Source organism: Eucalyptus grandis, chromosome 5 (genome assembly GCF_016545825.1).
Source record: "Eucalyptus grandis isolate ANBG69807.140 chromosome 5, ASM1654582v1, whole genome shotgun sequence".
Lineage (NCBI taxonomy): Eukaryota > Viridiplantae > Streptophyta > Magnoliopsida > Myrtales > Myrtaceae > Eucalyptus > Eucalyptus grandis.
This window is the reverse complement of record NC_052616.1, coordinates 54,065,764-54,088,069: the sequence shown is the minus strand read 5'-3', so window position 1 is coordinate 54,088,069 and position 22,306 is coordinate 54,065,764. Positions and strand designations below refer to the sequence as shown.

At 39.5% G+C, this 22,306-nt stretch overlaps 2 pseudogenes; both read right to left on the bottom strand.

The window, feature by feature from the left end:
- Window positions 1-22,306, bottom strand: part of LOC104445536 — a 165,881-nt pseudogene that overhangs the window by 33,602 nt on the left and 109,973 nt on the right.
- On the bottom strand, window positions 1,577-3,425 carry LOC120293120 (annotated as a pseudogene).

The window sequence follows — 22,306 nt, the reverse complement described above, 5'->3', positions numbered from 1 at the left end:
AGATGGAATTGCACTATCATTGGCGTATTGGATCCCGGCATTTTCTTTTCTAGAAACACATGATGAGTTTGCTAGTAAAATTTGGGTGTAAACAAATGCAATACTGTCTCTCTATCTATGTTATTTGTCATGCAACCTTGAACTAACACCACGTTATAATAGAAGCAACTCTCTTCAATGAAATATATTGAAGAGTGACATAAGTTCTCTTCAACATGACATATGTTACATTTTTTGACTAATTGTCATCTAAGTGTATCGATCTTAGACGTGACACGCATGACACGACATGGCATAATCGTCGATATGTCGTTTCTAAAAATAGAGAACTTCGACACATTAGAACACGTATATATGCATGACAAATTATCATTTTTATGATTATTTAATCAAATTAATTTGATATAAATTCACAAATGAATAAATAAATAAATAAATAAAGAGTTTAGAATGAATTTACACTAAAAATTAATACACCATTTGTTTATGTCATTCATTGTTTCAATTTGATAAATTCAATTACAGTGCAATAATCCATAAAATTTGGAGGACCAAAAAGCAAACAATCCATATTTTGAACTCTCGTGCTAGAGTATATCGAAAGAAGAGAAAAAAAATCGGGGGATGAATTGTATACCATAGGAAGTGAGAATCGGAATAGAAGAAGAAGGCTATATTTTTCTTCTTTCACCATTTATTTTTATTTTTTATTTTTTTTATTTCTATACATATTTACATTTTGACTCCTTATTTATTCAAAAATTTTAAAATTGACCATTACATTCGAGTTACGTGTCGGAATTTTGAACTCGCATATTGGAATTTTGGACTCAAATGTCGGAAAATGTCGAAGAGTTGATCAAGTATCAAATTTTCCGATATATATTAACTAAGTATCGGAGGCGTCGGATATTTCAACACAGCAGAAAGCTCCAGAATGTCGGTGCTTCATACATTGTCACTTTTGTGCATATATTAGTGTTATTCTCGTGAAAATCAAGAATTCCCTTCATTTTAATAAGTTCACTAGTGTTATTATTTGTTATGATATTTTTATCATCCTAGTAAAGAGATCAATCAATTGCAAGTACAGGTTAGTTTTATCACGTGATATGATAGTCATCTAAAATACTTTAAATCTTTTCTCGTAGCAAAATTGCTAGTAGTTAATTAGATTCTCAAAATACGAAGCATCAAATGACTCCAACATTGTCTTTCCCTTGGTAATCAAGCTCTCTGGGCTATAACAAATCAAACATGCATGCAATCAGTAGCAGTAGAGAACACGTTCATATTCTTGAAGATACACAAGCTTGCGAATAAGTTAGTTTATTGTTAGAAAATCAACTCCAACTAAAAGCTTAAGATAGTAGGTGCGGGAGACTACAAGCATATAAATAGTACAAAACCATATAGTCAGATGTGTGAAATATTTCAACATATATCCTCTTTTATTGTTTAAAATCAAGAATCTGCCTACCCGAAAATTTAACAAAACCAAATGAATAAATAGTTGCCGCGTGGAAACAATGAGAGGAACCTAACGTAGAACGTGCAACAAACAGATAATACAAAAAGAACAAATGATAGACCGACAAACAGAGTTAACACCAATAATGGACTACTTCCAATTATTCCATGCTTCATCATGCATCCTCCTCGTAGACTTTTAATTAACCTTTGCACACACTTTCCTGACTTCACCAGCCGTTCCGGTGAGCACGCCGATCCGACCCATGTTCACCATTGACACTCAAAGTCCTTGAAGAAGGTGGATCCACCGGTCTTGATCTGGAGGTCAATGTACGCCTTGGTTTCGCTATCATCAAGTGCGGCGTCCGAAGTGAAGAGTCCCCTTCTCTTCGGGATCAGATCGAAGTATTTGATGTCGAACGTCCTCACGCTTCCTGGGTCCATCTCAACGAGGGTGGTTTGGTCATTCGGCTTGCACTTGAGCTTTAGTCTTGCTATGTAGTTAGAGTCGAGCTTGGGGTCGGTGTCGCCCTTTCCGGTGAAGTTGTAGAGGCGGTCGGAGAAGGAAGAGCAGTGTGAAGTTCCAAGGGTGTGGCCACCTGGTCAACAGAAATCAGAATTAGCATGATCTGACTTTACAAATTACGTTTTCTCCTTGCGGTGCAGACTGTTTATGAATCTCGTGCTCAAATTATAGTTTCTTCCTATTAATCTATGTCAATTTCCACAAAATAATCGATAAAGCATATGAAGCAATGATTGAAGATTAAGTGTTACCTGATAGGACGACAAGGTCCTTCACACTGAGGCCCTTCATTGCAAAATCTGCTTTCAGAGTTGTAATGTTGGCATTAGGCGGTACTAAGTTGTTAAGCGCCTCGTTTAAACTAGAGACGTTCCCATCTCTTCGTCCAGTTTCCACATCATAGGAAAGTGCTCCGGTCTAAAGTGACAACAAAAAGAAACCCAATTCCTATATAAATATGTTTTTCTTATGGAAAAATCATTGAGTTTCATGATGCACGATGTGAAAATAATCTCGGTTTTGACAAGCAGTAATTAGATCCGAAGATACGTATGGGCGGAATTTTTTCCAATGAGAGAGGATGGATTGTTTGTGAAAATCGAGATTTCTACTGATGTCATATGTAAATGAGGAACATTAAAATTAGAATGAATGAATAATGCAAGTGACATATGCATATGCGCACCGCGACGACGACATCTCTTGCGACGATGGCCAAGACGTCAGCACATGAAACGGTGCCGGGACATGCCTTCTCCAACGCCGTTTTGACTCTATCGATCACCTGGTAACCGCGAAGGCTGAAATTCGGTGGCGCGTCCTTCTCGGCTTGATTGGTCGAAGAGTTCAAGAGTATTGAACCTTCGCAACCCTGTGGAAAACCCAGAAAGAAACACTATTCGACTGTGAGTTCATGCAGAAAACAGTTCGTATCCACGGATGAATCTAGAAAAGTACGTTGAGGGGCTAAACACCATTCGTTAGTTATAACTTGTTCTAATTGATGTTTAGCAGATGGTTCGACGAAAGTAAAACCATTCTTTTCAGTCATTATACAGGTGCTCATAAGATAGTACTCTTCCCAACCACAAGTAGGAAGAGAAGTACGTGCGGTCATTCATTCACTTACCCTGACGAAACAGTCGTGAAAATGCATCCTCAAGAGAGGCCAGAGAGACTCGGGGCGACGGACATGACTTGATCCATGACCTTCTTCACGATGGCCTCTGCATTTGGGCATGTCTTCTGGTAAAACCCTACTTTGAGACCCTGACCATGAGCGACCTCAGGGACAAGGAACAAGAACATCAACTGAAGCAACAAACAAGACAAGAAGAGCTTCGGACAAGCCATTGCTTCGTGCCAAGAAGAACGATGACTACTTTCGCTTGATCTTAGTGTTTTGGTGTGGATGTTTCCATCAACAAACCGCTTTGGCCTTTTATATACTTCGCACCAGCTTCTTAAGCTATGATTTATGGGCTGTCATTCGCACGACAGTTCAGCATGCTTTTGTTATATGCGATTTGCATCTTCGCATGAGCCAACTTGGGAGCTAACTCCTCCATATTTTGTACGGATCCACTCTCTTAATTAGAACATGGCATTGAGACTTTGACTTTGTTTTAATTTAAGGGCTTGCTGGATTCAATCCACCGAATCGATATCGAAGAAACATGATCATGATCTACACATGGGAAGATGAAAATTCCATTATATCTTTGCCAACTTACAATGAAGTGTGAGACAAAAAATTTTATCATGACAGTGGACAAACGATAAGCTCCTTACGCAACCACGATGAGTTCATTAATGCCTGATGACCGTCACAATTCGAGATAATGCCTTCCAAGTTCTTCCAACCAGGCAAAGAATCCGAGGATTTCTCATCTAGAGAACCTACAAAATTGTTAAGATAGAAAAATTGCCGTGGGAGTTCTTTTGGGATAATTATCAAAAGAGTCCTAAATTAATTGTAATTGTGCCAATTTGGTCATAATTTCTTTTTTTATCAATTGAGCATAAATGTTTTGCATTTATGCCAATTTAATCTATTCAACCAATTTTGAGAGGAATTCGCTAATATGGATATTAGCTATTCTACGTGGCACAAATAGTGCCAACATGGATAAGTTTTTCAATTTTTATCTATTTTTTGAATTTTTTGAATTTTTCATATTTTTTCTTCCTTCTTTTGTTTACCATTGTGGCCAACAAGAGTCACTAGAGCTTGCTAGGTAGTAGGCGAGGCCATAGCGGTCGCAGGCAAGTTTGCCTTGGCACCTTTTCCTAGATGCAGCCAGTGAGGCCATGGCAAAGTTGCCTTTGCCCAAATTTGAGCAAGGCAAATTTGGGCGAGGTGAACTCGCTTATGGCTGCTACGGCCTCACCTAGATCCAGGCTAGGTCGGGCAAGGGCCACTACCCTCACAGCTAGCTAGAAAGGGCTTTGTGGCCCTCGCTCAATGGTTGGCAAGCTCTAGTGATCTTTATCGTCCCCAACGAGAAACAAAAGGAGGAAAAAAGAAAGAAATTAATTAATAAATAAATAATTTTAAAATATATTATGAAATTGTCCACGTCGGTGCGGATGCACCACGTAGGATAGGTGATGTTCATGTCAACGATTTCCAATCAATGTTGGTTGGATAGACTGAATTAGTACAAATGTTAAAGGTTTATGACTTAATTAACAATAAATAAAAAATATAAAAGAAGAAGAAGAAGAAGAATATTTAGGACTAAATTTGTACATAGGTCTAAGACTTTTTGATAATTTTCCCAAATTATTTCACAAGGGCTAAAGCTTTGAGGTGTTCTTCCTCGAGAGTGTCAAATTTTAAACATTTCTATGCATTTGTCATGCCTTTTACTACTTGCCATTCATCCCCCGAAACTTGTCCAGATATAATCCGATGACACCTCAACAGTAACATATAAATAGCCCCAATAATTGCCCACTCCGTGAAACCTCAATAATTGAACAATAAGCTGTGATAGCAGCTAATCGGTTGTTTGAACCATTTATTAATAAGCGCCGAATACACCCATTGTGCAATATAGATTTGTTTGAAGAATATATTATGACGTTCTGAAATGTGAACAGAAACATCAAGGAAGTGCTAGTTAGTTTAATATTGTTAAGCATGTCTTGAGTTTTGGCGAACGTCTCGAGCGAGAATTGAAACTTAGAGGCCGACGACTGAAGGACGCGAGAAGGCAGCCTGCCTAGCATGTGTTTTAGACCCTACTTTAGCGAGTTTTTCATGAGAGAAAAAAATACAACACACCATAACCTCTTGAGAGTATTTCTAGGGGTTTTCTTTGAGAGTTTTGTGAGGAAAGCACTCGAGACATTCAGTTAACACCAGGTGAGGATTGATTGGGTATGATTTGGGGCTTGGGTGTGAGAGAGCTTTTGTTCTAAGCTCGTTTATCCATCGTTCATGGTGGATTTATTGCCGCTATTCTCCTCGTTGAGTTGGTTTCAAATCTCAGATAGAATCACATAGATAGTGGTTCGTGTTTTCCTCTATTTCTTGCTTATTCCTCCGTTTATCTCGCTAGTGTGATCGATTGTACCGTCCAACTTCCGCAACACATATTTATTGACTTTTTGGAACATGCCTTCTGTCCTACAAAACCCTTAATGTACATCATAAATGCCTCATTAGCGTGTTGGGTCGATTGTATCGTCCACCTTCCGCAACACATATTTATTGACTTTTGGAACATGCAATCTGTCCTACAAAACCCTTAATATACATCCTAAATGCCTCATTAGCGTGTTGGGAGCAGAAGTAGATATCTAATACCTTTATTTGAGAAGATTGACTCCAAATTCGAGTCCATCAATGCATCTATTGAATTCATCTTTACTCAAAAATTTAAATCAATAAGTTATGAACAAATGACTATATATTAACTATTTCACTCAACACCAATTCTCCATATGAGACTTTTCTAACACGATTTACATGTGCATCTCAACCATAACCCCATCACATGTGAGCACAATGTTAGGTATGCCCCATCTTGATTCAGGTATCATTATACATCTACATGTCTCAACTTAAATCTACACAATGCCCACTTTCACCCCAGGTGTCTTTTGCCTTACCAAATCATGAATACTATCGAAACCGTGTTGGTCACAAAATTACTTACTTAAGATATTCCCTAGACACTGTGTCTAATAGACGTGGGAGGGGGTGCTCGAAAACTGCATTGGTCACAAGATTCCTTCCTTGTTATATTCATCAAACACTAATACACATGAGGAGTAGACTACCTGGCTTTGATACCATTTTTTAAAAACACGCAATGGAAATTTGATAGCTTCATTTGGAGATATCGCCAAGAGAGATTCTAAGTTTGAACTCGTCAACATATTTAGTTCAATTCACATTTTTCTCAAAAACTTAAATTAATGAGTTATTGATCAATTATGATATATTGACTACTCCACATTTATCAATTCTCCAATGTAAAGCTATTTTAATGTAACTGACATGTGCATCTCAATACATGAAACTCGTTTGGACATAATTTTTTTAATGAGACATGTGCTGTGGTGATTCACTATGCAATGAGACATTACAATTCTTAGGCCCTTTCACTTGACTGTCGACTAGCTAGAACAGTCAAGCGCATTAGGTGGCCATTCCCAACGAAATTACAACTAGGCAATTTTGAAAATGAAAATGGAAATCAACTAATGATAAAACGAATTAGAATTCAATAGAAAAGCAAAGAAGTTCGGTGCCATGACGGGAAGAACATGGGACATTGCCAGTACATATTGCACGTGGTCGGAATTATAAAATCGGTGGACCATCAATCGGAGACAACCATTCCGATTAGGAGCACTTCATATCATCGTTATTATTGTAATCAAACCTAAGCCACTCGCCCGGTTAATCTTGTGTGCACTCATGAACTACGCCATCGATCTTACTTTCTCCAATATCCATAAGAAAATACTATACACAGTATTCATACCACGCAACATGCTGATGATCATTCATCTAGCTCAATGACATCAATAGACCTGTCAAAATGAGTCATAGGCCCATTTATTAACCCATATATAATGGGCTGAGTCGTTGAAGTAGGTCATAAATAGATTAACAATTTACTTAGATCCAACCTATCTTTATAATTCTCTTCTTATTTTCTCTTGCCCTCATTCGATATTGCACTAATTTACTCCACATTCTCATCTCAATTTGGGTTTGAGTTTTTGTAAATTATATTGAATATATAAGTATTTTAGCAATATGGGTTGGGTTGAATTTGTGTTGAGCATGGGTCGAGTTGGGTATGAGTCATTAGATTTGCATTGTATAAAAATAGGTTAAATGATCTATTTGGCTCAAATCACATTTGATTTGACCCAAACCCGACCCACTTGTTTAACAGGTTTAATAGTCATCTCTTATTGCTGATTTTTCTGGCAGAAGTAATGAAGCATTTGCATACATCTGACATAGCTTAACGAATTAGATACCTTAAAAATGAGTTAAAAAGTTGAGTACCCAACATAAGAAATGTTTTAAATCACTGATTGACCAATAACAAAAGAACGAGATCTCATCAAAATGAGGTGTCCGATGTTCAAGAAGTCAGAGCGCCCCGTAGTTATCCATAGCACGTGGAAATTCGACCTCGTCATGTGCTTGAATTACTTCAAACCTTAAAGTCAAAAGCGGTTCTTATTCTTTGCGGGATCTCACAACGTGTAGGAATAACCCCTGGTGATTCTTATTCTTTGCTGGATCTAACAACGTGTAGGAATAACCCTGGTGGTTCTTATTCTTCGCTGGATCTTACAACGTGTAGGAATAACCCCTGGTGATTAGTATATACTTAAATTTCTGGCTCTCTCTCTAGGGAAGAAAACGAAAGATGACGATTCATCCGAATGATGGCACACTTGCCATGGCCTACGGAGATGAAAGCGGGAGCTTAATTGCAGTACAAATTCGATTTGTCGTCGCTGAGTCTAGGAAAATCAATTGTCGTACGAAAATCCATCTGCAATTTCTCTGAAACACAATGGCCTCAGGGCTTTCACGAATGTTGCTCCATTGACACGATAATGGTTTGTGCGTTTCTTGCCTGAAACTTTCATGGTCATAGTACCCAAAAAAATGAGCCGATCACATGAAGTACCGATGGATAATTGCGTGCCGATTATCTTATTTCATCATGCATGAAACAAAAGTACATTGAGTCGTATATTATATAATACTTGAAATTATATCTTTCTTCTGGCCATCCCAAGTTGACTTTTTCATTACTGACAATTTAAATTATCAAAGTGTGTTGAATCAGTTTAGTCATGGGTTGGTTGCATTTCATTAAATTAACCTGACTTATTTGACGTGTTATGCTAATGCAAGCGAAAATAAGTTAACAATAGTTTAGACTAATTAGCCCAACTAGGTGAAAAATCTATGCTTTATCTGTTATATATACGTGGGGTCTTTGCCCTTAATAGTGACCATCAAGTGTATTCACCAAAGCTCTTTGTAATTTTCTAATTTTCCCCTTCTCAGTTGGTCTCTTCGGGTTATACAATTATAAATCCGAGATTATTTTTCTCGGAAATTCATTCCTAATGAAAGTCACGATATCGACTTCTCATTTCTTTCTTGATTAAGAAAAACGTTTCCTTTCTTACAAGCTTTAAAAAGATGTGTTGCAGCTTTCTCGGAGGTGACCCACTAGAGGCAAGGCTAATAGATTACTAAACGGGAACAAAGATTTCTCTCACAAAGTAATTGCTCATGTTTAATGCAGGCTCTCCCGAGTTCTACCAATCGCAATTTGGTACTCAATCCGATATATAATTAATCTTACCTTTGTCACCTCCCCAAACCGGTTATGGGTCAATTAGATACCTTTGCAAGCTAGAGATTCAATGGATTTAGGACTTGGTTACGATAGATTAATTTAATGCCATATTAAGTACATTTTCTCTCTATTTTGAAAATGTTTTGCTTGCAGTTTTTATATCTTTTTATCTTATGCCACTAAGATGTAAGGAGTGATCGTGCAGATGTGTATTTAAGAAAGTAACACTCAATAATTAAAGTGATAAATAAATTGTAGAAACTTTGAAGAACCTGGACGCGCTAAGCAAAGCATGTCACTATCAATCATCATGGAAATTTTGCAAAGTGTTAATTTGGAAAAATACGTAGTATGCGTAAATGTTATGCATGATTGTTGATGAAATGATTCCTAATCCTACATCTACATTACTAGTGAAAATGCAATCTAAATCCTAGTTTGAGATGACATAGTTTTAATTCTACGATAATACATGCATGATATTTTAAGTTAATTAACATGCATGAATGACTTAAGTGAAACCATGAATTTATTCTATAACGCAAGCTATATAATTTTATTTTATTTTATAAAAAATAGCAAGATTAAAACCTTAGACTGTAATGTGGCTTAGTGAACTATCCACTATTATTAAACTATATTATTATTAAAACTCAGTGCTGAATGACATGCATTGTATGACATTGGTCTAATTTACCCTAGGTCTACATGCATTCTAAATGAAAACTAAATAACATTTTCTAATGATTTTTTAAAAAAGAAATCTACAGACTAGCCTGAATCTACGTGCATTCTAAAACTAGCATATCTAAACTTATAAGTATTATGAGATTAATCATGCATGGCTCTAACTATGAAAACCATAAAATGTAAATTATGAATGTACTCTAAACTCTACATGTGCGTGATACAACGACCTGCAATGATGATGAACGAATTATTCACATCATTGATAACAAATTCAACCATAATAATCTACGCAAGACAATGTTGGGGTTCCATCTTAGTGTCCAAAGGTTCGAAAGCCGAATTTGTCTTTGTTGATGCACGGAAACAAGTGAACTACGGTGACCTAAGAATTTATCAACCAAAAACATGCGCTTAAATCCCACATTGGGACCGTCCATCATTAACCCAAACAAAACTCATCCTCACCTAGACTAGAATTGGTCTAAGGCAGTGGGGATCGAGACGACACGATGGGGTGTGGTCGAGCGGTGGCGAGATGTGTCCGCAGTCTGCTGGCTCTTTGCTGCGAGGACGTTGGGAATTGGTCTGGGGAGGCGGAGACTGACGCGACAAAAGCCACCGTGTAACTACGAGATGGCTTATGCTGAGTGTCGCGACCTCTTTGGAGCCCTCCCGCGGCGTGCACTAAGGTTGATGGCTTACTAAGTCTAAGCTTAGTTTGAGCTCTCCCAAACCTATCAATTCCTGATTTATGATTTGAATTTTTAACTTGCAAATTATTTTTAATTAAGAATTGCCCCTAACCGATTTGTGGTGGGTCGAATAGAAGCCTAAGTAAAATATTTGGAGAAATATTTTACTCCTACTAATCAGAGAAATTAAGATAGGAGACTTGATTACACTTATATCAACTAACTTTTTGATACTTAATCTTATTTCAACCTTGAGGTCTAATTCTCATTTTTTGAGAAAACTACTTGAAAACTACTTTTTTCGCCATTCCTAATTTCAGAATTTTTTTGAATTTTATTTTAAAACTATTTTAATTAAAAATAATAATATCTTATAAATCGAGCGGACCCGGGTCGGACCGACCGGGCCCGCCGGGCTGAGTCCTCGGCTGGACTCGGCCTGATGTACGAAACCAGTTCAGCTCGAAATTGAGCCCCCATCCGTGAAACAAAACGGGCCTTCTGGGCCCAGTCCGGATGTGGGACTGGACTCGCAAAGGCTCGGGCCCAATTCTACGGCCCACTCTTCCAAAAGCAACACCAAGCCCACCTTAGTCGAAACCCACGTCTTCTCCTCGCGGCTTCACAGAAGCACACTCCCACGCCCGAACACACGCTGCGCTCTTCCCCAAGGAGCAAGAACAATGGCTGATGCGAACGACGAAAAGCACTCCGAGTTTGAATCAGAGTTGTTCAGGCGCGATACAAGCCGCGGCCGGCCACCACACAGCTGTCATGGGCGGCCACAACCGCCGCCGCCGCCCCTTGTCTTCACCGACCGAGAACCGGTTGCCCGTGGGAACATGACGCACCCCGAAAGAAACCATGACACTAGGGTAGCGGTGGACACAAAAAACGAACGGAAGACCAAGAATAAACGCGCGCACTTCAGTCAGACATTTCTTCGAACACGCGGAGGGCGTCGGCTAAAAGGAAGCTTTGAGCTTGTCCAAGACACGAACTTGGACCAAAATCAGCAAGCTATGAACGAGCAAGGTTCAGCTTCGGCAAAGGGACAGATCGATAATGGTTAGTATGAACGAAAGGACAGCAAGTCTCGGGCACAATGAAAACCGAGAACGGGCTTCTAGCATAGGCATTTTATCGAACACTTCATATGTGCAGACTGAGGGGTGAGAAAGGGGACGACCGAGCCCGGACTCGAGCCAGGATTCACAGCAATCGACACCCAAGATCCCGCGACCGAGTCACGCACTCGAATGAGACCGGAACTCGCTCGTACCAAGCAAACAACCCGGTCCGACAAGCCCGAAACAGAGCACCAAAGGCCCGAATGTTCCCTACGGGAAGCAGAGCCGATGTCTGCACGTCGCTAAGGCAGATGACCAGCTCGAAGCCGGGAACAAAGCTCGTTGCTCGAGCGAATGAACAAGCGCAAAGGAGCTGTCTCTACAAGAAGGTGAGTGCAGACTGATGTCTGACCGCTTACTGGAAGGCCACAGCCACCGGGAAGAGTATGTCGTGAACACAAAGACTTGCTGGTACGCCTGGGGATGCTCAAGCTGAACACCAAGGATGTTGGTGCTCGTTGGAAGAACTTCGGACACAGTGGCGGCACGACGAGACGGCACTTGCCAGGCCCGCTAGAAGCTTCCTGATCGATGGCCGAAGGATTCAGTCCACGGCAGCAAGATCCTGGGAGGCGCGGAGGCAGTGAGAGGTGCTGAGGCGACGACATGAGGAGAGCACTTCGTTCTCTTCGGTGTCTCAGTACGTATGTTTCTATCGTGAGTCACTTTTACCACTTGACCACCGCTTGGCTTTTTCCCCATTTTGCTCAAGATGGCTTTTTCCTTTGAAGACTTCCACGCTCATGCAGGATTTTTCTTCCACTCGGCTCCATGTTGCCTTCTGTTCATGACAATTTAAAGAGTAATTGTGCTCTTGATGATGGGCATTACATGGAGAGTGGGTAATGGTGAGAAAATCGAGGAAAGTTACGGTGGAGACAATGGGGATGGCTGTGAGGGCTGCAAAGAGTTGCGCTCCCTCTCTCCCTCCTCATATTCTACCGATTCTTGTCATACATGACAGTGACCAACTAAGAAGGCGTGGCATGGAGACAGACTATGGATGATGGATGAAGTGGAAGAGGTGTCCTAGAGAAATTATGTGCTCGTGATGATAATGAGATTTTCGTGCATGTTTGGGGAAATCTCGTGAGTGTACCTTCCCCCAAAGTGTGCGTCCGTCTCCTTTCATAGGGCCAAAAAAGAATAAAAAAAATTCTTATGTATCATTGGAAAGTCTGGATCCGGAGCCGATTGATGATTCTCAGAGAATTGCTGAATTTTAACCTTGATTTGTCACCGAGAATTGACTGTGAATCTCTAAATCACTTCCAAGTTAGCGCTCGCAATCTTTGGTTTCCTTTTATGCTTCTACCATATTGCCTTTAATGTGTCCCATTCGCTCGCCATCGGCCAACCCATTCCATCAACCTCTCCCCGATGCCATTTCTTCCCCAACTTCTTATTCTTTCCTCTTCCACCCTGATGGGTGGCCCTTACCAATCCCTACTATCGTTTCCTTTTTATTCTCATCACTTAGTTGGCCTTCCTTATTTTCTTCCATTCTCATAGCCTGCCCTCCGTCTTTTCCATAATTAGATTCAATTTATCTCGAGAACTCTTGCTTAGACGGGTAAGTTCGTTATTTAATTATCCACCAAATCTCTAGTCAACATCAACTCAATTCCGACCTTGTGGAGAGGTAATCTGATGAATGATCGTCCGTGGAGGGCTCATACCATAAGGTGATCTTACATGAGATGACTTGAGTAAAAATGCAAATGCGAGTGAGTCGAATTCGATCCTAATTTTCATGTAGTAAATGACTAGGTGGAATAATCAAAATTTAAGTATCAATAGTTGTTCCTCTTTAAAGGGAAGCTCATAGAGATTTCCTTCAAAAATAAATGACACTTAAATTTAAACCAAAAAATGCGATGCAACAATCTTTTCTTGTTGGGAATGGACTTCAAAGAATATGATCCCATTATCAAAATGTAATGATGTGTAATAAAGAATGCGATGTAAATGCTAATGATTTAAACTATGCAATGCAATGATCTTTTTGTTAGGAATGGACTTCAAGGAATCCCATTTTCATATGTCATGTAAATGTCAATGCTAATTAAGATAGATAGAATACATACCTGTCGCTTCTTAATTGGGGATCTGGGGGTAAGAAATAATTTTTGGGAGTCTTGACAAGTATCTTGAATTCTTTTCAGATATTGAAAAGTCTTTCAAAATGTGATGAGAATGATGTTATTTCAAAGGTGGAATATGAACCTGTTGCCGCTAACCTGGATGGTCCTCAGAAATTTGAAAGGTTATGGGAAAAGAGGTACTTGGATAGTCTTCAAGGCTGCCGATCCTTAAGAAACTTGAACCCAAGATGGCCCTCGGATCTTCGAAGTAGACTTGGCAAACAAGCATCCCGATGGCATTCAGGGCTTGGAAATAACAAACATCTTAATGGCTCCAAGATATTTTAATGGTCCCTCGGATCAAAATGACAGGGTCACGGCGAGGAACGATAGCTTCCAAAGCAAGACCGCTGCGGGGCGGGACGGGCCTGAAAATAGGTCTTGATGTCCACAATCCCTGCTGGAAATTGCTTCAGAAATTGGGTCCAAAAGTGCTGCAACGGAGGCTGATTCGGGCATGGCTCAGGCTTGGTTCGATAGTTGCGGGTGGTGGTGCGGGTCGAGTTTGGAACAGCCATGAGTCGGGCCGAATTATGGCTGCTGGACGTGCTAAAACGGCTGCTGTTTGGGCTTCAAAGACGGGCTCACGTAGGTGGATGAGAAGGCGGCCTCGATGCAGCGGAGACGGGCCTGATCGGGGTCAACCGAAAGAAGACTGCTGGGAATCTTGACTAAGGTCCTCGTGGCTGAATGGAGGAAAAACGGTGGGGGCGTCTGTGGCAGAAAATGCGAGGGACATGGACAACAGAAGAGAATAAAGGAAGAGGGGACCGCGGCTTCTGTGGGACAGCGAATTAAAGGAGAGAAAAGGATAGATGCGGCCAAAGAGGAAAGGGCCGACGTTGGCAAGAGAGAGGTAAGAGATAAACATTGACTCAAGTCAAAAGAACCAAGGCAAAGGGAAAAAGGGAGACCACGCGCAGGAACTGTCGATTTGGGAGGGGATGTGCGAGTGAGAGAGAGAGAGAGAAAAGAAAACGTGTGGAGGGGGGTGGGTCCAAGGAAAAGAGGAAAATAACATAAAACTAAAGTTATAATTTGTTCAACTTCAAAATAACTTGTCAATTGGTCATCCCAAGGCCAATTGTTTCACCATCTTGCACAACTCAAAATCCAATTAAAGACCAAAACAAGACGGTCTCTCCAACCTACAAATTCCCTCAATTTTGAATTCTATTTCCTTTTTCTCGAATTCGATTTTTGAACAAACTTCTCGATTGAGGTCCGATTGATGCGGAAAAAGTCCATGAAATTTTTCTTTTCTATTTACTCACATCGATGCCAAAATCCCTTTAAATCGGTGTCCCAATTTACATTCGTTTTTGTGTCGTATTGATTTTCGTAAAATCTCGAATCATAGGAAATTCCTAAAATGTGGTCAACATTCCTAGAATAACTGTGATATGACATGATTTTCATTTCAAATTGAATTAAAATTCGTGGTTAATTTTAATTAGACGTGGTTTTAGCTTGATCTAGTCTTGGGTAGCTTTTATGAATTTTTGTTACAATTGACCCGTGGTCGATTTTCTTCAAGCCACACATATCTCTTCGACACATTAGCGACTGGTGGTTGTGAAAATCTTGAGATTTCAAATATAAACACACAATATCCAAAACGAAAGAAAATTGGTCTAGTGCCGATCGACGAGAATTTTGCAATTAGATGGAATCACTCACACTTTGATCACCATCTCAATCGAATCGACCTATCTCCTCTCCGATCGATTTTTAATTGTGCCGTAATGACCCTGCGGACTAGCACGGTCAAGCGGTCGGTCCGAGTCGAATTCTCAAGTCTATTGCATTAAAATCCTTAATGGCTTCACTTGATAAGCCGGTTATCTCAAGTGGCCATCTCGGAGAAAAACACTATAGTCGCATTAATGAAATGCTGTCTTATTCAATCGAAATCAAAACCCGAAAATTAGAATGTCACACTGCCAGTGCAACATTTGGACTTCACTTTGGCTTGTGAGTAGTTTTGGGATAAAATGGTTGATGAAGATGGGTGAAGACTTTGAGAACTGTACTCAAGTGTTTAGATATTTAGGGTGGACTTCTAAGGTTTCTTGTCCCCCTTGTTCCCCCTCCTTTTTAGCAGCAACTTATTATTATTCTTCTTCTTCTTCTTCCTCTTCACTTCATCTTCCTTATTCCCCCATTGTTGTTGCTGCACCCCCGAACCGAAGCCACCACCCTCTCGTCGCCCCCTTCTCCGTGTTTGAGCCGGCCAGAGCCAAGCCAGCTTGCCCCATGGCCCATCCACTTCGCGACTCCGGCACTCGACCGCCTCACGCCGCTTGTGCACCCGTCACCGCCACGCCATTTCGCCGCCTTAGTCGTAGCCACCACCACTTGTTACTCAATCGTCCAAAGCTATCTCCACTCACTTTACCTGGACTAGCCAACTCGAGCCCAACCCGCTCCGGTCCTCGGCCCTCGACCGGCTCCAAGGCGGGAACTAGATTTGAGCCCTTGGGTTGGCAGTGTTAGGCCTTTTCGGCCCTTTCTTGACCTCACTTGGTGTCGCCGTAGGCCCAGGTTTTAATTTGTCGCCGTGAATCGGTTTCGCGCTAAACCGGTGAGTTAACCTCCTAAGCTCTAATTAGGGGTTAATTGCACTTATAGAGAATTACTTTAGGCTTAAGCTTGGTTTAGTAGTTGATTTAGTTAGAGTGACTATTAGTTAGTAATTTAGTTGAGTGAACTAGGTAGTTAAAATAGTTTGGTAGATTAGTTAGAATATTTAGTTAGTCCGTTAGATTAAATTAGTTAGGTTGGTTAGATTAATTAGTTATTTCAATTAGATTAGTTCGGTTAGGTTATTTAATTTAATTAAGTGTTTTAATTTATATATTTTGTAACTTGTTTAATTATTTATTAATTAGTGTAAATTATACCGAGATAGCTAGTTAGAATTTAGAATTTTGATCATCATGATTGTGTTGGTTTGTTAAATTGATTGCAAATTTATGCAATTGGATGCTGAGTGATAATTTTTGAATTATTATTTCAAAAGATGATTTTTGTATTTAATTAGAAAAATACTAGGTGTCGAGTTTTAATGCCAAAAAGGTTTTAAGTACTATATAAAATCGTGAGATTTTTAAAAAGAGGATATCGTGTTTTATGGTTCAATCTGATCATGTGTCCACACACAATTATATTACCGAGTGTTTTTAATATGAAGAAAATAGTCCAAGTATATTATTTGAAATTGAGGCATTTGAATACAAAGCACAATGTCCTTGGTTGAGTATGGATGTGCATGTGATCACCTAATATCCTGACATGTTTACGCGGGGTAGTGAACCCCGTCCTCAGACGCATCTACGTGGGATGATACTTGATTAAGTTCAGATGCCCTTGACAATGGATGCCGGATTGCAGTAAAGGCCGGACCAATGCTCCTTTGGGAATGCTGTCTAAATGTGGACGTTGTTGTGCTCGATGGGGCGAGATGATGCCTGGTTATGTCGGATGACTGCCAACTGTTGAGTTGGACATGGTCGATGGGTCATAATAATTGGGACATGTGTGAATGATTGGAATAACCGCACTTGATTATGTGACAAAATTGTGTGACACGGAATGAGGCGTGTCATAACGATTTGACCTTATAATCAAGATCCCCGTGATTGGTTGATAGAAGAAATTGAATTGTTCCAATTAATGTTTACGCTTGTTGTGTATATATATGTTATATATACCGTACTAATGTGTAGGGAGGCGTGAGGTGAGTAAGTCTTATATGATGTGTGTTTAGGCTACTTCTAGGTGAATTTTCATCTTAATTGAGGTTTAGGGTGTAGACTCACTAAGACATTTGTGACACCCTATCATGGTTCAACATTTTCAAGTCCTGATGAAGGCCCGACCCGTACGTTTTGGGTGGCTGCGAGGCGAGACCGAGCATACCATCTTCCCTATCCACGGGTCTACTTGGACCCGCAAGCTCGTAGTTACCACCATTGGGGTAGATGAGGTATCTTAGTTGGTACCTTCTCGATTCAAAGCATGGTTTCATCACGGGCATAGAGTTCGGGAGGGTCCCTTGGATGGCTTTGATGGACCCGCCGTTGATGATGGGTATGTGGAGGAACTCGACCTGTCATGGATGCCGATATTATAGCTAATATCAAGGCAAACCAAGTGCCCGAGGCTAAGGAGCCTACAGTAGAGGTGGTTGACCTTTTGACATCGACATCCCTAATGATGTCGTAGTAGACCCGAATCCCAAGTAGATCGGGTCTAGGGTAGGGTTAGCCTAGTAGCTTGTTTTGGGTTTCACTTATGTATATAACTTGGTTTGTTTATAAAATATGTTTTGTGAATTGACTGTCCTATTTTTCTATCACATGTTTATTTGTTGTTTGGAGTTTGTTTAATTATCTTCGTATGTGTAATAAAATGAATGGGTCGGCGCACGCATCCAGAACGTCGCAACTTGATCAACCACTAAGGGATGTCGCGCTCGAGATTTAGGGTGTGACAATGTGTGTGCCAAGATGTAGTGCTTAAGCATTTAAAACAAACACAACATTTATATGATGCATACATCGCTTCAATAATGAATTAAAGCATTCATTTGCAACACCTCCATACAAAACAAGTGGTTGCATACACTCCACCCCTTATAACTTCCTTTTGCAAAACTATTTAACACCTAACGTTGGTGGTGTACCTAATCTCTCCACTGCCAAGTGAAAACATTTTCCAAAAAGAGAAATGTGAGCCTAAGTCCACTATGAATTTCAATTCAAGGCCCTAGCGCATCGCCAAACTGTCACAACCTTCTTGCAGCACAATCTCACATAATTCCTCTCGGACACCTCTTCCACTTCATTTATCATCCATAGTCTCTCCTCCATCGGTCATCTCCATGCCATGCCCTCTTAATTGGTCACTATCATACATGACAAGAATCGGTAGAATATGAGGAAAGGAGGGTGGAAGCATCACTCTCCGCAGAATGCCCAGCCATTTCAATTGTCTCCACCATCACTTTCCTCGATAATTCAAGTCTCCAGCAGAGTCCCCTTGTATGACAGTGACCAATTAAGAGGTCATGGTGGGAGACTATAGATGACGGATGAAGCGGAAGGAAGAGGTCTCCAAGAGAAGTTATGTGGATGTGATGATGATGAGATATTCGTGAATCTTTGGGAATCTGAGTGAACTGCCTCCCCCCAATTGTGCGTCCGTCTCCTTTAATAGCAAAAAATCTCCCACGTATCATTGGAAAGTCTGGATTCGAGGAGCTGATTGATGATTCCCGGAGAATTGCAGAATTTTGACTTTGATTTGTTACTGAGAATTGATATTGAATCTCTCTAATTCACTTCCAAACTAGCACTTGCAATCATTTGGTTTCCTTTTTCGGCTTCTACTCATATTGCCTTGAATGTGACCCTTTCTTGCCATCAGCCAGCCCATTCCATCAATCTCTTGCTGATATTCCATTGATTCCCAGCTTCTTATTCTTGCCTCTTCGACTCAGACGGGTGGCCCTTACCAATCTCCACTATCGTTTCCTTTTATTTTCATCACTTAGTTGGCCTTCCTTATTTCCTCTTCCATTTTCACGACCTGCCCTCCATCTTTTCCATAATCAGCTTCGGTTTATCTTGAAAGCTCTTGCTCAGATGGGTAAGTTTGTTCTTTCCTTATCTGCCAAATCTCGAGTCTACATCAACTCAATTCCAACCTTGTGGAGAGGTGATTTGATGTATGCTTATTCGTGGAGGCGTCATCAGATAAGCAGTGATCTTACATGTAATGACTTAAGTAAAAATGCTGATGCAAGTGATTTGAATTTGATCCCTAATTTTTCATGCGATAAATGACTAGTTGGAAAAAATTTGGGTATTAACAAGATGTCTATCCAAATTCTTTAATTTATCATAATGTATTCCTAGTGTTTTTTTAATCAGGTCCTCCATTATCGGATAGAAATATGATTTTGGTTTTTAAATTATTCTTTCTTCTCCTACTTTAATACTTTCCTCACCAGTGTAATGGTGTGCCCTGAGTTGTGACAATTTCAGCATCTTCTTCAACTTTGTTTGGGACTTGGCTTAAAACTTATAAGTTTGTTTGCTATAGAGCTTGTTAGGGTTATGTCCCAAGTTTGAACCCGTCAAATGGAACGTGACTCGGAATATGTGGACCACGTGAAAGTGATAAGCCCGGATGCGTGTAACTTGGTCTTTAAGTCCTATTCGGAATCCTATTCCTAAGCTGAAGTCGACGTAAATTGAAAAGGAATAGTCAACTTTGGAATTTTATGGTCGCCCTTGTGTTTGACTGAATTTCCATTTTGTGTGGACGTCGGAATGTCGTGCAAGGAAACGTGAATGAATTTGTTTCCTAGTAGTTGGCTACTTGTCCGTTTTGTTAACACATAAATATACAATATTTCATTGCCATATTTTCTCCTTGAAGGGTCTTTCTTGCGGAGGTGTGTGCCGTGTTTCTAGCTCGTCGTGTGCGACATCAGATCAATTAGATGAAGCTAAACACTGTGGGTATGAGTGTAATCTAGAGTTGAGAAACAAGTGATTATAATTCTGTAATTCTCCAATTAATTATTGATCCCTTGAGGCTGATTCTCTTGTCGTGACTTTTGGCTTGTTGCCACGACATTCAAGTAATTACATAAAGCTCAAAACTACGGGTATTAAGAAATATTTAAGTAAGCGAGTGCAACTCTATAATTAGTGGATCCTTTGTGGTTGACTTGCTTATTTGATAGCAATGCTCAAACCAAACTGCGAGAAGTCATCCTATTATTCATTGTTCCTCGTTGTTTTCCCTGATAATTTCGTTCTCTCGTGTTGAATAGCAAGATTCATGACTTTCCGCATTATTTCACATCAGAGCATGCGTAAATTGAGTGGCTATACGGGCTCATACCAGTGGTCCTCTAAACGAATGGTCCTCTCAAATTGATGCGTTGGCGGGTCAGGACTTTCTGGGAAACGTGATTGATCCTTCCATAAAAATGACAAGACAAGGGCATGAACATGATGGTGGTCCTGACATCACTTTTGCTCGGCAGAGGACGGGACAAAGGAAGAGTTGGATTTGGTTTAGGTTGCGCATGAAAAATTTCTGAAACAGAAATTGATTTCTAGTAAAATTTCTTAATTTCTATTCACTCAGACAAGTTCTGAGCAAAAGCCGTTGATAACGGCTCAAAATTTCATTTCGAAGCAATGTTTGATATGAAAGCAAATTTATATTTACGAATAAAATTGATTAGATATGACATAGGAAATCCTCAAATCAAAATAATAATAAATAATACTAAAATAACATGGAAATCCTCAAATACAAAATAATAGTCGAAATAATACTAATACATTACAAAAGTTGAAAATACAATTTATTGGAATTACGGCGTATTATTATCCCTTGCAATTTTATTAGCAATTGTTTTCCTAAGCGTATTTATTTGATTTCCCTGATCGATATATCGTTACTCGGTCCATTTGCGTGAGTTTAGACAAAGCTGCGGAAGCATGAATATGGATGCCATCAATGGTGCTTATACAGCATTGTCATTTTATCAAAAACTAGTATTATACAAAATTATCAACAAAATAAAATTTAATGGTGTAAAGGAATATATGAGAATTCTACCTTAAAGTAATGTTTATGGTTAGGAACCAATCGGGGAATGTCGGTTTATTTTGATTCTCGAATTGAATCGGCCGTTGCTCATCCCTAATTTCTTTATTGTTGCTCAATGAACCTTTAATGGCCATTGCATAGCAAAGAGAGAATTCTCTTGAATCTCTTGCCTTGAATTAAAATTCAAGATCGTGTAACAATCTAATTATTTTGATTTTGCAAGACTTTTGAATCCATAAAAAAATAAGGTTAAATTTCTAGGCACGTTTTTTATTCATCTATTACATAAAATTTTTCTTCAACGGCCATGTGTGTGCTTTTCAGGAGGAAATAGCGCTCATTGTTTTTAAGTAAGTATTTAAGAACTTTGGTCGTTTTTGAAAATTGGGACTCATTCATTTGCCTTTTATTCTAAAGAGGAAGTTATAAAAAATTGAAAAAAAGCAAAAAAAAAAGCAAAAGCAAAAAAAAAAATTAGCATAATTTGTGAAGTTGTGGTTATGAGTGAATTAAGTTAGCAAGAAAGCACAATGTTCTTTTATATGGTTTGATTTCGGTATCGATTCCATTTTAAACGAGAAGTTAAAAATTTTAGTTTGATTTCTTCAATTTCTCTATTTACGAAATAGAAATACATTTTGATAAATCAAATCGATACAAATCGGATTTATGTTGGACTTGTTAGGAACAGAGAAACAGATAAATCGAGAAACAGAAATTTTGTCATGCGCTCTTAGTCATTTGCTATTTGCCATGATGTCCCAATCAAATTAGAAAGGCAGCTAACCAGATCTAGACTTTTCAATTTCTATGTCGCTCTTCCCTTTTACAGTTCAATTAAAATATCTAAAAAATTTCTTAAATTGTTTGCATGGGTATAAAATCCACGGTTGATTACACAAAACCGCAGTTGAAAATTATTTTTGTGATATATTAATTAACAAGACTGCAAGTAATAAAGATGCCTAATATGAGATTATAGTCTCGCATATGTGAGATGATGGATAGAGGGAGAGCAACAACCTAAACTATTTTCTATCATTTTCTATGTACTTGGTGGTTTCTCTTTTCGGTAAATGCTTGATTAGCTTTGCTAATGAAGAAAAAAAGTGACCACGAGATTAATGGGCGTTTGTTTCGTGGAAAATGAGTAATT